Source organism: Podarcis tiliguerta (genome assembly GCF_965153285.1).
Source record: "Podarcis tiliguerta genome assembly, chromosome: 9".
In the NCBI taxonomy this organism is placed as follows: Eukaryota; Metazoa; Chordata; class Lepidosauria; order Squamata; family Lacertidae; genus Podarcis; species Podarcis tiliguerta.
In genome coordinates this window covers 52,352,856-52,365,727 of record NC_139542.1, presented here as the reverse complement: position 1 = coordinate 52,365,727, position 12,872 = coordinate 52,352,856, and the positions used below count along the sequence as shown (strand labels likewise).

The following is a 12,872-nucleotide window of genomic DNA, read 5'->3' as shown; positions in this document are numbered from 1 at the left end:
CGTGTGCTGAAATTATGTAACTGAGCGATTTGAATGCTATCTTACAAGTGTTCTGCGGTATGTCTCAAAATTGCCTGCAGCTTCTTGGTTGATAACCCACTGGACTTGTTGGACAAGAGTTGGCCTTAAAGCTAAGTGGCAAGTGCCAGAAAATCTTTAGAAAGTGAACTGCGGTTACAGTCCTTAGATGGAATCCAACACTCTGCAATTGGGCTTTGGCTCACACGGTAATTCAGCTTTCGCTCCACCCCTTGCAGCTACTTGCACCCTTCAAAAAAATCTGCTCTGGAAGGTCCCCCAGTCCCCCAGAGCAGATTTTGAGGTGCAAAGAGGATTTTGAGACAGAGGAAGGTGGAGGAGCAGAAGTCTGTTCTGCTAGGGTACTGACAATGTTGGATACAATCCCTGGGACCTGTGAGTGGCCCTGGAACATCTTATAAGGAAAAGTGGTGCATGTACTTTAGAAATAAAATGAAGAAATGTGCATGCATCTGAAAAACACATGCACATGAGCAAGTGGGAGGGGCTGAAACGCAATGGGCATTTACATGGGAACAGGTCCTGTTAAACTTGCTGTTGGATAAACATGCATCAGGCTGCGGGTTCCAAAGGGTGTAAGATAAAATGCAGTGTTCTAAAGGAAGGAGGGTTTTAGGGTCATATGTGTGCATGGGACTCAGGTGGTGCTGTGGTCTAAACCACTGAACTTCTTGGGCTTGCCAATCAGAAAGTCAACGGTTTGAATCCGCTCTATGGTGGTGAGCTCCCATTGCTCTGTCCCAGCTTCTGCCAACCTAGCAGTTCGAAAGCATACCAGTGCAAGTAGATAATTAGGTACTGCTGTGGTGGGAAGGTAAATGGTGTTTCAATGCGCTCCAGCACTCAACACGGTCCTCTGTGCACCAGAAGTGGTTTTGTCATGCTGGCCACATGACCTGGAAAGCTGTCTGTGGACAAACGCCAGCTCCCTCGGCCTGAAAGCAAGATGAGTGCCACAACCCCATAGTCGCCTTTGACTGGCCTTAACCGTCCCGGGGTCCTTTACCTTTTGTGACGTATCTGAGATCCCTGCACTGCAGGAGGTTGGACCACATGGTCTTTGGGATCCCTTCCAGCTCTACAATTCTATGAACTGCTGTGCCATAGTGACATCATCACATCAGGCCAGCTTGGGACTCTTACAAGCACAGCTGTAGTCTGAGAGGCATTGTTGCAGGAATAAGGCTGTATTTGGCCCTTCAAGGGAAAGCTGCTCCATTTGCTCTACCCCTCACAACCTTGATAGAGTTGCTGGCTGAGAGGAGCAGCTGCCTGAGGATTTACTCCTGTTTTCCTTGGCATCGGGGGTGGGTGCATTTGGGAGGCATGAGACTTTTTTTAAAAAAAGAGGTCTAAAATATCTGTAAGCTGCATTTTATCACTTGGCCACCTTGGGGACATTTCTGGTCGAAAGGCATAGTAATAAACTCAAACTGTCTGCTTTCCTTCATTTTGGTTTGGGAAGTTGCATGATTGAGGCATGGCAAAGAAAACTCTCAGGTTCGCTGAGGGTCCCTGGGCTCTGGCATATGGCAGTGGTGACATGTACAGTGGTACCTCAGGTTACAGACGCTTCAGGTTACAGACTCCGCTAACCCAGAAATAGTACCTCGGGTTAAGAACTTTGCTTCAGCATGAGAACAGAAATCGTGCGGCAGCAGCGGGAGGCCCCATTAGCTAAAGTGGCACCTCAGGTTAAGAACAGTTTCAGGTTGAGAATGGACCTCCGGAATGAATTAAGTACTTAACCTGAGGTACCACTGTATTTAATTGTTGAGCAAGATTTATAAGCAGCTCAATCACAAAATATCTCTGAGCTATTTGTAGAACATGGTATGAAATATTTGTTACAATAAACTTTAACAACAGTAGATAGGATAAAAAATACAGACGATGTCGACAGTTTAAAAATCAAACACACATAATAAAATTATGTGTCTGGTTGTGTAGACACCAAACTGAGGCACCAAATTTACCCTGGACCCACTATGGAGTGCAAATGTATTATTTTTCAGACATCCAGGGGACACCCAGGAATTACTCACTCTGCTCCAAATTAATTCCAGAGAGAACGTGGACAGGTCAATCAATCATTAACTCAAGTGCAACTATTAGGATCCAACACAGATGCTACCGTAGAAGCAGGGACGTGAGCATTTCCACCCTCGCCCCCTCAAGATTTGCGGTTTGTTTAGCCTGGCTATCCAAATCAAGTTAACTGAAAGGCCTCAATTATCAATTTAACGTCTGGGGAATAACTCCGTTTTTATTGTACTTGAGTTCCAGGAATCTCAGGCACACTGTATGGGAAGCCAGCTGGCTTCTCTATATAAACTGAGCCAGCTGAAGATGAAAATAAAACTGCTTCTGGCTACATTTTGCCAAACTAAAAGAAAATATGCAAAAGGTTTCACACATCTCCTCCTCACCCCACCCTTGTTTCTCTCTCTCTCCCCCCACAATCTATGAACAGTGATTCCACCATAAGCTCACTCATGTATTGCATTAAAGTTATGCTTCACCTAAAACCATGCAATGATGGATTGGCACCAAGTTATTACTGGGAAGGCTTTGTGTTGGTGGCTTTGCTGTCAAGTCCGACAGCTGTGAGTGAATTACGCAGGCCTTGCTTAAATAGTGCCCCAAGCAAAACATTGTGCCACACAAACCCACGCAGTTATTATGCAACATTTCTGAGAAAAGCTACTTTTCAGGGTTTTTGTTGTTTGTTTGCCATCCTCTCCCCCTGGTTCTTTGGTGCCCTGTTGGTTGCTCAGGCAGTTAAGCAGTGTTAGGTTGGTTCTTGTACTGCAGACACATGTAGACTGAGGAGCTCCCTGCTACTGTTAACTGAAAGGCTACTGACTATATTTGTTGTCACACGCTCAATCTTCTCTTGAGGATCAAGTTCAGGAAGAGCAAGTCTGGCTTGCTCAAAGCAGGAGGGGCTGTGCAGTGTTCCAGTTTGAAGCAAACAACCAAATTTTAAAACCAAACAAGAAAGGCACCAGAAATGCGTAATGGCGCATTTATGCAAACAATTTAAAGTTGGACAGCCATGAGAAGCACACAGGAAAAGGCAATACGATCAAGAAAATGGGACAATTTGAAGATGGTCCTTAGGCAGAAGAGGGGGTTTCAGCAGCTGTAGCTTGCATAACAATCTTTTACATATGGCCCCCTTAGGAGGCAAGTATTTATGTCATCCGAAGAGAGGAGGTAGAGGAATGCCAAGTTCACCCCATGGGACGAAAATCCTGTGCTGGCTCCATTTTTATTTACATGCGTGTGCCTTTTGGCTTAGCCAAACTGCTGGATTTTTTTAAACGCTGGGTTTTCTTTTCTTTATTTGTTTTATGGACTTGATTCAATTAGAATGAACAAAAATAGCTTGGTAGAACAGAATGAATTTGGTTTAAGGAAGGGATGTTCCCATTTTTCATGCCTGTCAACAAGCTTTGCTGTAGAGGCATGGAAATTTAGCGTAGAATTTGGTTGCCTACAGAGCTTGGCTTTCACTTTAATCCTCGCCACCCCACCAGGGGATTCTCGGAGTTATAGTGTCACTCTCAGTTCTTGGATTCCCAGGGGGCCATGGGCAGGACCTCTAGTGGTCAGAGAAAGGATTTTCGAGTCCCTAAATATCCCTGCTGTGTTGCATGGCTACAAATTCCTGATTTCCTTCCTCCTCCTTGCACTCTTGCATCAGTCCTTGCCATGTGCTCATCAGATATATTCCTAACAAGTTTTGCTTTCAAAATCACGAGAAAGCTTCCATTGCTCAGCTAGACACACATCCCCTAATTTGACTGAAATGTATCTGTCAGATGCACCCTTGCCTGTACTTCTTCCTGCTTTTTGGTCTATTGGATATGCTGAAATGAATGGCAATTCTGTTTGATTATTCCCTCCTGGGAAGCAACATGACTGCACTGAGTGCTACTGATTAGCTGGCCAGCTGTGTTCAAAAAAAGAACCCCTACTGAATAAGAGTTTGGGATGTGTCATTAGTTAAACCTTTAAGGAATTTTGGAGTATGGTAAAATATTAATTTTCTTAGTAACTAGATATATCAGGAGGGTACTGATAGCTTAGCTTTAAAATCAGGCATCTCCCATTAAACTAGCTGCCATAAAGTAGATTAAGGAAAGGCATCTGATACAGAGAGACCAGGAATATCCCTTTGTAAAAATGGCTGGAGGAGAACATGTCTAGAGCAGTTAAACCAATGAACTGAGAAAACATAACAGGCGGTGCTTTAAAATAAAATGTACTCTATAATGTTAATTTTAAGCTTTGTAGATTTCATTTTTCCAATTACGCGATGGCTTCTTTGTTCCCACAATTATATATTAAGATATCTCTCTAATTATGTCTTAGTCTTAATTGGCTTTCCAATCTTCTGAGTTCAGTTAACAGGCATCTTCCCACTGCTGACCTTGGTAGTCATAAGTCTAAAAATGTATCTATCAGGTTTTTGACAGGTCCGGCTTAGCTCTATGTGTATGTCCATGACAATGGAGTCTTCCTTCCCCAACTTTATTCCCCATCTTCAAAATAGGAGTCCCCATTAACTTGTCTTAGGGCTCTTCCATACTTGGGGCTCATCCACACCTCATTTTAAGCTTGTAATTTGATCCTATCCTTGTTTATTCAGAAATTCCACTTAATTCAATGGAAACAGGGCCTTTCACATTTCAATGGTGCCCCATACAAGGCCAAAATTTGGCACCCAACTCTCACTATCCATTCTGCCCAATTCACTACATTATCATTGTGGTTCCTTGCAGCACCCACTAGGCTCGGCATCTGGTGCATGGAACTGGTCACACTGCCCTAAATCTGCCTCTGATGGAAAGTGTAGGTGATATCACAGCAGTGAAGCCTGAGCCTATTTGTGTTTAATTAAAGGTGTCCCAATGCATTCAGTGACACTTTATTTATATGGAGGTACAAAGACAGCTACAGTATTTAAGCATAAGATTAGGCTGTATGTTTAAGATAAGGTTACTAGATTTTTTTCAATGAATCCGGGGACACTTTAAATAAATGAATACTACATGTTTGGGACCTTGATGCTGCAGCTATGGTGGTGTCAGAGGGGTGGCTGCCACCTTGACCTCAACCGCCACATTTCCCCTTCCTCCGAGGCTTCTATCTCCTTTCTCCATGAGCCTGGGCAGCCCCTGAGTTGTTGGCTCTTCGGTGGTGGTGGTGGGTCAGGCATGGAAGGCAAAGAAGGATGGCTGAGAGCAGCAGCAGCAAGGCTCAGGCAGCGCAATGCCTCCTCTCCCATCGGAGCAGCCCCAATCCCATTCCTACTTGCGTGCAAGCAGGAGGGGGTGGGGATCCCTCAGCTGGGAAGGCAGGCTTCCGGTTGCCTAACTGAGAAATCCCTGCCCCCTCCTGCTTGCATGCAAGCTCTGATAGGCAGCGTGAAGCCTCCCTTCACAGCTGAGAGATCCCTGCCCCGCTCCTACTTGCACGCAAGTAGGAGTTGGGAGGCTGCTCCAATAGGCAGCATGAAGCCTCCCTTCACAGCTTAGTTGCTGGGGTCAGGGAAGGTGGAGGCAGCCTGGAAGCTGCATCTTAGAGCCCCTGCACCACCATCATATGGGGACTTCTGAGCAGCTCCTGAAGCCAGCCAGAGCTAACTGCTCCAGGCTGCTGAGACTGCCGCTGCTGCGTTTCCTGGGGACATCAGATGGAATCCGGGGACATTCTGGGGATGGAATTTGTCCAGGGATTTATTCGCAAATCCGGGGACTGTCCACGGGAAACGGGGACGTCTGGTAACCCTAGTTTAAGAGCAATCCTGCAGGGTCAATTTTTTTGGGGGGGGGGGAATTGAATTGCCCAAGGCCACCCAGTGAGCTGAATGAGGATCTGAACCTGGTTTCTCAGATCCCAACTAGTGCACCCTGAGTGCTCTTTATTAACTGCCAAAAAGTCATATTTCCAGATCAATACAACTGTGTCCTTGGATCTTTATGATGTGACCGGACTGCCTGGGGGGAAAAACTCTGCCTGAACATTCAGAGGAACAACTTAAGTGGCAGTCTAGCAATTTGCACTCTCTAGCCCTACGCATTTGCATAATAAGATTTATTGCAGGCAGTGCCGTTGCATTTATGAGGGCAATTAGGAGGAGTACATACTTTGAGGAGTAGTTCAGGAGAGATCAGGCACCTGACTTGGTTTACACCACATGACTGGCTCCTGATGTATAGGTGAGAAGCATGCCGGTGAAGCAGTAAGTTCACGTCTGTCTTGCTGTTGATCAGCCTCTTGGGACAGGACTTTTCTTGCCTTCAGAATCAGCCAAGAAAGTATCTGTCAAAGCTTATGTTGATTAGGTTACTCAAGAAGTAGGAAAGGTAGGAGAGCGTTCTTTTTGGAAGGTGAAACACTCTGAAGTCACTGGTCTTTTGAAATATGTGTGAACTGCCGCAGGACATCGCTATATGGAATACAGCTAGAGACCAGGTAAGCCTTCTCCTCTGTAAGATGCAGAGCATGGGCTCAGTGTAGCTTGTACAGCACTGGCTGGGGGATTGAACATGTAGCACATGTTGGCACATGGACTTGGCCCTCCATCTAAGAATATACACGCTGGAGCCTGCTTCCATGAGAAAATAGCATCTGGTTGCTATTCCTGTGGCTGCAATTTGTTTTAACTGCTTTGAATACTGAATTTTAAATTGTTGTATAACCTGCCCTGGGAGTTTCTGGAGAAGGGCAAGTAATAAATTCACTCCTACTAATAATGATTGGGGTGGGGCTGTTTCTAATCATGTGCTAATGACTTGATTGTATATACATGTGGGAACTGTGGCAGAGGATTTGTGTGAAATACAAATATTTTACCATTGCTATATTTTTTACCATGACCTTATTTTTTACCATTTTAGCATGTCTATTTTTTTAGTATCCTGTACCTCCGTTGTCTGTGACTATGACTGAGTGTTTAGAATGCACAAAATGGACTTGATGGGCTTAGATGTGTCAAGGTTTCTTTTTTTTAATAAAGAATGGAGAGTTAAGTTGTTGCAGCTGAGACTGGTTTGTTGTAAGGTTTACAAGGTGTCTGTGGAAGCTTGCATTGCTTTGTATTGGATTCATATGTAGGCACATTGTAATCCTTTGGAAGGAAGTCTTGCTGTGTTCCATGGGGTTGACTCCCAAGGAAGTGTGAATATGATTGCAAACAAAAACTGGGGGGCGTATATTCCCTCCCCCCCTTTCTCTCTCATACACAAATGTTGAAAACACATGGTATGGTTTTACTGAAACCTTTGTCGAAGAAACAATTATTTCCTAGAACTGCATGGACATTTCCAAATCAAAATTCAGATCCAGTGTGGTTGACTAGGACCTGGGAGACTTAAGAGTCAAATCCCCACTCAGTCATGAAGCTCACTGGGTGACCTTGAAGCCTCTCAGCCCAACCTACCTGATAGATTGGATGACATGGGGGTGGGAAGAACTTTGTCTGCTGCCTTGAGCTGCTTGAAAGAAAGACAATAAACAGAATCCACTGGGGGTGGAGCTACAATTGCCCAAGTTTTGTGCATACACATTCCTTTAGAGCAGGCTTCCTCAACCTTGGCCCTCCAGATGTTTTTGGCCTACAACTCCCATGATCCCTAGCTAGCAGGACCAGTGGTCAGGGATGATGGGAATTATAGTCTCGAAACAACTGGAGGGCCGAGGTTGAGAAAGCCTGCTTTAGAGGTGTCATGATAATAGAAATGTATTAGTGAAGTGTGGTGTTTATCTATAGCTCCAGCTATTAGAAAATCCTCTCCTAAGAAGCACACAATCAATGACTGTTTGATTCTTGTCGTGTTGGAAATGCGAGGGAATCAGCTCATAGATGCATGGGCCTTTGGTTATTTGGAAGTTGTTATTCAGCTGGTGAAGGAAGCCAAAAAGTTGCCTCCTAGGTCTGCTGAGTCAGGCATTCCACAAGGTAGGCGCCACCCTACTTGGAAAGGACTTGTTTAGTCCTGGGTGTTCTCATTGATAATAATTCAGGTACCAGGGAAAACATTGAGTAAGGCCACTGACTGCCCTGGTATCAAAGGCTAGAGCTGAAGATAAGCAGTGCTATTTTTCTAGAGAAAGAGGTGCCCGAACTCATGAATGCCTCCCTTGTTCTCTTATAATGGCAATGGCGCCCACCTGAGAGGTGCCAGAACTGAGTGACGGTGAGTTCTGGCTGACAAAATCCCTGCTTATTTGTTCAATGCATGTCTCGCCCTTCCTCCCAAAGGAGGATGGTAAACACAAGCAATCAAACAGAGCATCTAAAACAATTTCAATTAGCACAAGTAGTTTTGAAAAATAAGTAATGATAATAGTCTTTCATGTGAATTTGGCCTTGGAGACATTTTCTTGTGACTCTAATGTAGCATGGGATAACTAACGTTGCAAAATTAATTGCACTGTTTTAGATATTTATTTATTTTTTAAATGCCACACTTAACTTATGGTTGGTATTTGTTTTAAAAGCATTTCCTATAGAAAAGTGGCTTTGTCTGTAGTGGCTCCATGTTTGTGGTAGCTCTCCCCTGGGAAGTTTGCCTGGCACCGTCATTACACACCTTTAGGTGCCAGGCAGAAACGTTCCTCTTTAACCAGGCCTTTGGATGATGAACATCTTGTACCCCTTTAAGGTGTGTTTGTGGGATGGGGGAGTTATTGGGGTTTTAAAATCATTGTATTTTGTGTTTTTATGTTGTATTTTTATGTTGTGAACTGCACTGAGATCTGCGGATGAAGGGCGGTATACAAATTTAATAAATAATAATAATAGGCTGAAATCTTTTATGTCCTTTTGTGGAAGCATATCCCATGGGACCTGGTGTGCCTTAGCTTCTGAGGGCACAGCTTGTAGGATGGAAGAAGTTTGAGGTGGCCTTGAGGAGCAGCCACAGGGAGGGCCACATTGCCAGAGTTGTGAGGTAGGGACAAATTTAGGCCTGTGTGAGCCAAGGGGCACCGTCTCAAAGCCCAGTAAGTGAGGCGCTGGGCTTTGGGAAGAAGGCAGGAGGTTCTGACGGGGTTCTAGAGTCCTCCTATTTCCTTCCTAAAGCTTTGTTAGTGCTTTCCCAGCTTTGGAACGCAGCATGAGGGCTGAAGGAGGCACGAGATTTTGGCCTTGCACAAGGCCCCATAGTACCCAAGTCCACCACTGTGTGAGGGCAATTGTTCCTTACGAGATTTGGTACAAGAAGGGGGAAACCAGCATATTTAAGGCAGTCTCGCCCTTTGCCCAAGGTTAGTTTTGTGAAGCAGGCAGTGCTCTCCTCTCCCAGTTTTTAGCAGTTGCCCTGAGAGTCTTGGATCCACCTTATAGGGTTAGGGGGGAATTTTTGCATGTTCTGCAGAATTGGCCTTTGCAGAGCAGGCTTGTTGTCTTCCCCAGGGCGCTGTAGTTGGGATGGGATGTGTTCTAGCTTTAATTGGTCTAATTGGACTTGCTAATTTTTGTCACGGCTTGGCAGGTGGCCAGTGGCTGAGGAGGAGCCCTTTAGAGGCGAGAAAGAGCCTGGGAGGTAACATCATTGTCAAGGAAAGGTGGAGAGCTTAGCACAGATTGCCATCTCCTTAGGGACAAGCTGGGGTGGCAAAGTACAAGTGGCTGCCATTTGGAGCTGGCATTCAACTGACCCTGGGATTGGGCAGGCTTGCCCAGTTGGGGATAGGTCAATTGGTGGGACAGCCATGCTGGGCCTCAGGAGCACAGGGATCTCCTTAATGACTGGTCTGGGGATGTTAATTATTAAAAGTTGCCCTTTTAAAATAAAGTTGTGGCCTCCTTAAATCTATTTATGTGTCTGACTCTTTTATTGGCACACATAATAAGCATGTTTCAGATGAACCATCCAAATAAATCTTGTGCTACAACTCATCAGTTGTCAGCCAATGGTAGGTGACATAAAAACAAGACAATTGCTGTAATAGTTTTGGTGGTATGAGCAGCAGTTGGATTTTCTGTTGGATGTCAAGACTTGGTGTCTACCTTCGAAAAGCCACTTCTAGTATTTAAAGTTAGGACATCAAAGGTTCTACTTACTCATTTCAGATGTGCTCTGCAAGTGAAATACTTACATCCATTGAACATCTTGGCTGTACTTTAGTTGAGATATCAGTACTTTAAGGTTACTATCATACATACAAATATGATGAACAGAATCATAGAGTTGGGATGAACTCCTGGGGTCATCTTGTCCAACCCCCTGCAATGTAGGAATCTTTCCCCCCCAGAATGGGACTTGAATCCCCAGCCCTGAGGTTAATAGTCTCGTGATGCTTAAGAAAAGCAAAGACAGTCAGGCAGTCAAAATGTATTTGTTTTTAACCATGTGCGATGACAAAACAGGGTTGTATTTAGAGTTTAGAAAAAAATGCAGGCTGCATATATAAATAGAGCAATTGTTCCTAATGCTACAGTTCCAAAACCACAAAATCATATTAGGGTCAAATAAAACAAGAAGCTTATTAAACATCCCCACAACAACTCATATAAGATGATCTTCCATGACATGCAGCACCCTTAACGCACCACAGCTGCCATTATTCTTTGGGAGAATCCGTGAGCTTTAAACATACGGTGTGGATGTCACCAAAGACTCAGTCCAGGCATGTCAGCAGCATATTTAAAGTGGCTCTTAGGTTGGGTTGATCACCTGTACTACACTCTGGAATGCCAGACAGTGAGGTACAAATCGCATTCTGCAAGGCACGATATAAGCCACAAGATGTTTCATGTGAATCAGCCCTTCCATGGGCTTGTTGTTCAGGAATGAGCTACTTCCTGTGAGCAAGAGAACAGCAGGTAGCAAATTTTGGCACTGAATTTTCTATGTCATCTTTTGATTACAGCACAAGGGCCTGATCCAACAAAGTCTTGCCTTACCTTGCTATGTCTCCCTCCCTCCCCGCATCACTATGAGCCACAGCAGGAAACCAAGCAGTGCCCAGGAACCAAATACCGTTCCCGCTAGCAGTTCCTCGCTTCTTGAGTATCATTTCTTCTTGAGAGAGTTGCCAACTTCTCACTTGAACTGGCAGTAATTCAGAGCTGCAGTATCTGTCTCCAAGGGTGCAGAAAGTTAGCTGGGACTTGCTCTGTATACTAGGATGTGGGTTGTGCCAGCACTGTGTAGGATGTCATTAGGTCAGACTCTTAGTATGAAGTAAAAAGCCTACAGTCTGGAATTTGTGGATTTAACATACTGACACATACCCGTGTCTGTGTTGACTTGACTATATGTGTCTCTACTGGGTCTTTTTGATCTTCTTTATTACAAAAGCAGAATATGGCCTGAAGGGAGCAATGCTTCTCTCTTGGCCTGTTTTTTTTATTATTATCATTGTGGATATAATTGTATTCATGACCTGTAAAAGAAAGCACCATATTCCAGCTAAACCTGCTTTCAACTGGATAAACTGCTCTGGAGTCTTGCACAAGAGAGAGCGAGGCAGAGAGAGAGGTGATAGAGCAATAGCTTCACAGTCTGAAGCTCTTGTTCACAACCCCAGATGCTGACTCACTGAGGTGACTTTTCCATAAATTCTTTGTGTGTCAGCCGCACTCGTTTCCAAAATGGTAGCAACCTCTAACTGCCTGTAATGAAAGCTGATTAATTTTTCGACAGCACGTTGGAATCCCTTGAAGCATCAAGGTATTGTTGGCATCAGTACAAGTTCTGTCAACTGACTGGAATTTTTAAGCAGATGGGAGGGACTGGTCAGTTAATAACTGATGCAGAAACATAACCAGGAGGTGTATTGTTAGGGAGGTAGTCTGGTGAGCAGGAGAAGTGTAGACTTGTACCCCGATCCTTTAAGCAACTAGTGGCACCCTGATCAGTAACACAGCCTCAGGCATCTTCTTCACTAATTTTTGTTTCCCACAGAGATCCAAGAGAAGGGAGAGGTTAGCTGGTGTGGTAGGAGCTGAAATTTCACTACATATATCACCACCCTACATGTTGTAGGTGGAGATACATACATTTTGCTGTGCCTGGGTTCCTCACAATTAAAATGCTGGCAGAGAACAGTGCACAGGGGAAAACTGTGTTGAACTGTACTGCTTTTAATGTGTGTGTTTTTAATTTCAAAAAAATTCTGTACACCTTCCTGATATCTGAGAGGGTGGTAATATAAATACTTTTATAAGTAAATAGCAAATGTAGCTACACCTTTCCACTGGCCACAACCCTTTCTTGCTCTCAACTCTTTCCACCCCACCAGGATCTCTTGGCTTTCCCTCATGAGGTCTTCAGCTCTTTCCCTCATGAGGTCTTCAGCTCCAGCCACATCTCACACGGTAGGCCTCAGGCCTACTTTAACACTGGGCTGGCCTCTATATCACGCTATGCGACTCCCCCATTTTATGTGGGATGCCCCAGATTTACAGAAGCCACCCTGACTTCTGATCCCAATCTTGGATGTCCCATTTGGGCTGTGCCAGAGTGTGGACCCGAAAGACTTACATCTTTTTGGGTCCCATGCTGTGGCCTGACACACTTTTGCCTTGTAACCATGCATCATCCGCTCCTCTTCCTCCTTCTGGAAGAACAGTGCTAGTACATCGGGTGGAAAGCTGAATCACTGTGGCCCTTGTGGTGGTGGTGATGGAGGAAGGAAGTGAAGGTCCGTAAGGGCCCATCAGCAGGATGATCCAGTGGGGAATGCCTTAAGCGAGGAAACAGGATGCACCTTCCCTCGGATCTAAGTCATGCCCATTAACTTCAATGGGACTTCAGTAAGTAGGGAAAGCATTGGATACAAGCCATTGAACTCAGTGGGTCTTGCTTCTG

At 44.8% G+C, this 12,872-nt stretch overlaps 1 protein-coding gene across 5 annotated transcripts in view; it reads left to right on the top strand.

Moving 5' to 3' along the window:
• Positions 1–12,872, top strand: part of LNX1 (ligand of numb-protein X 1) — a 117,482-nt gene that overhangs the window by 33,447 nt on the left and 71,163 nt on the right. The window contains exon 1 of one of the 5 annotated variants that reach the window (XM_083458156.1): positions 6,233–6,525. The exons of 3 other annotated variants lie outside the window; for them this stretch is intronic. The gene's annotated coding sequence lies outside the window, so the exon portion shown is untranslated. Of the gene's footprint in view, positions 1–6,232; positions 6,526–11,611; positions 11,733–12,872 lie in introns of those variants that run through there. One more of the 5 variants, XM_083458157.1, reaches the window with a different exon arrangement.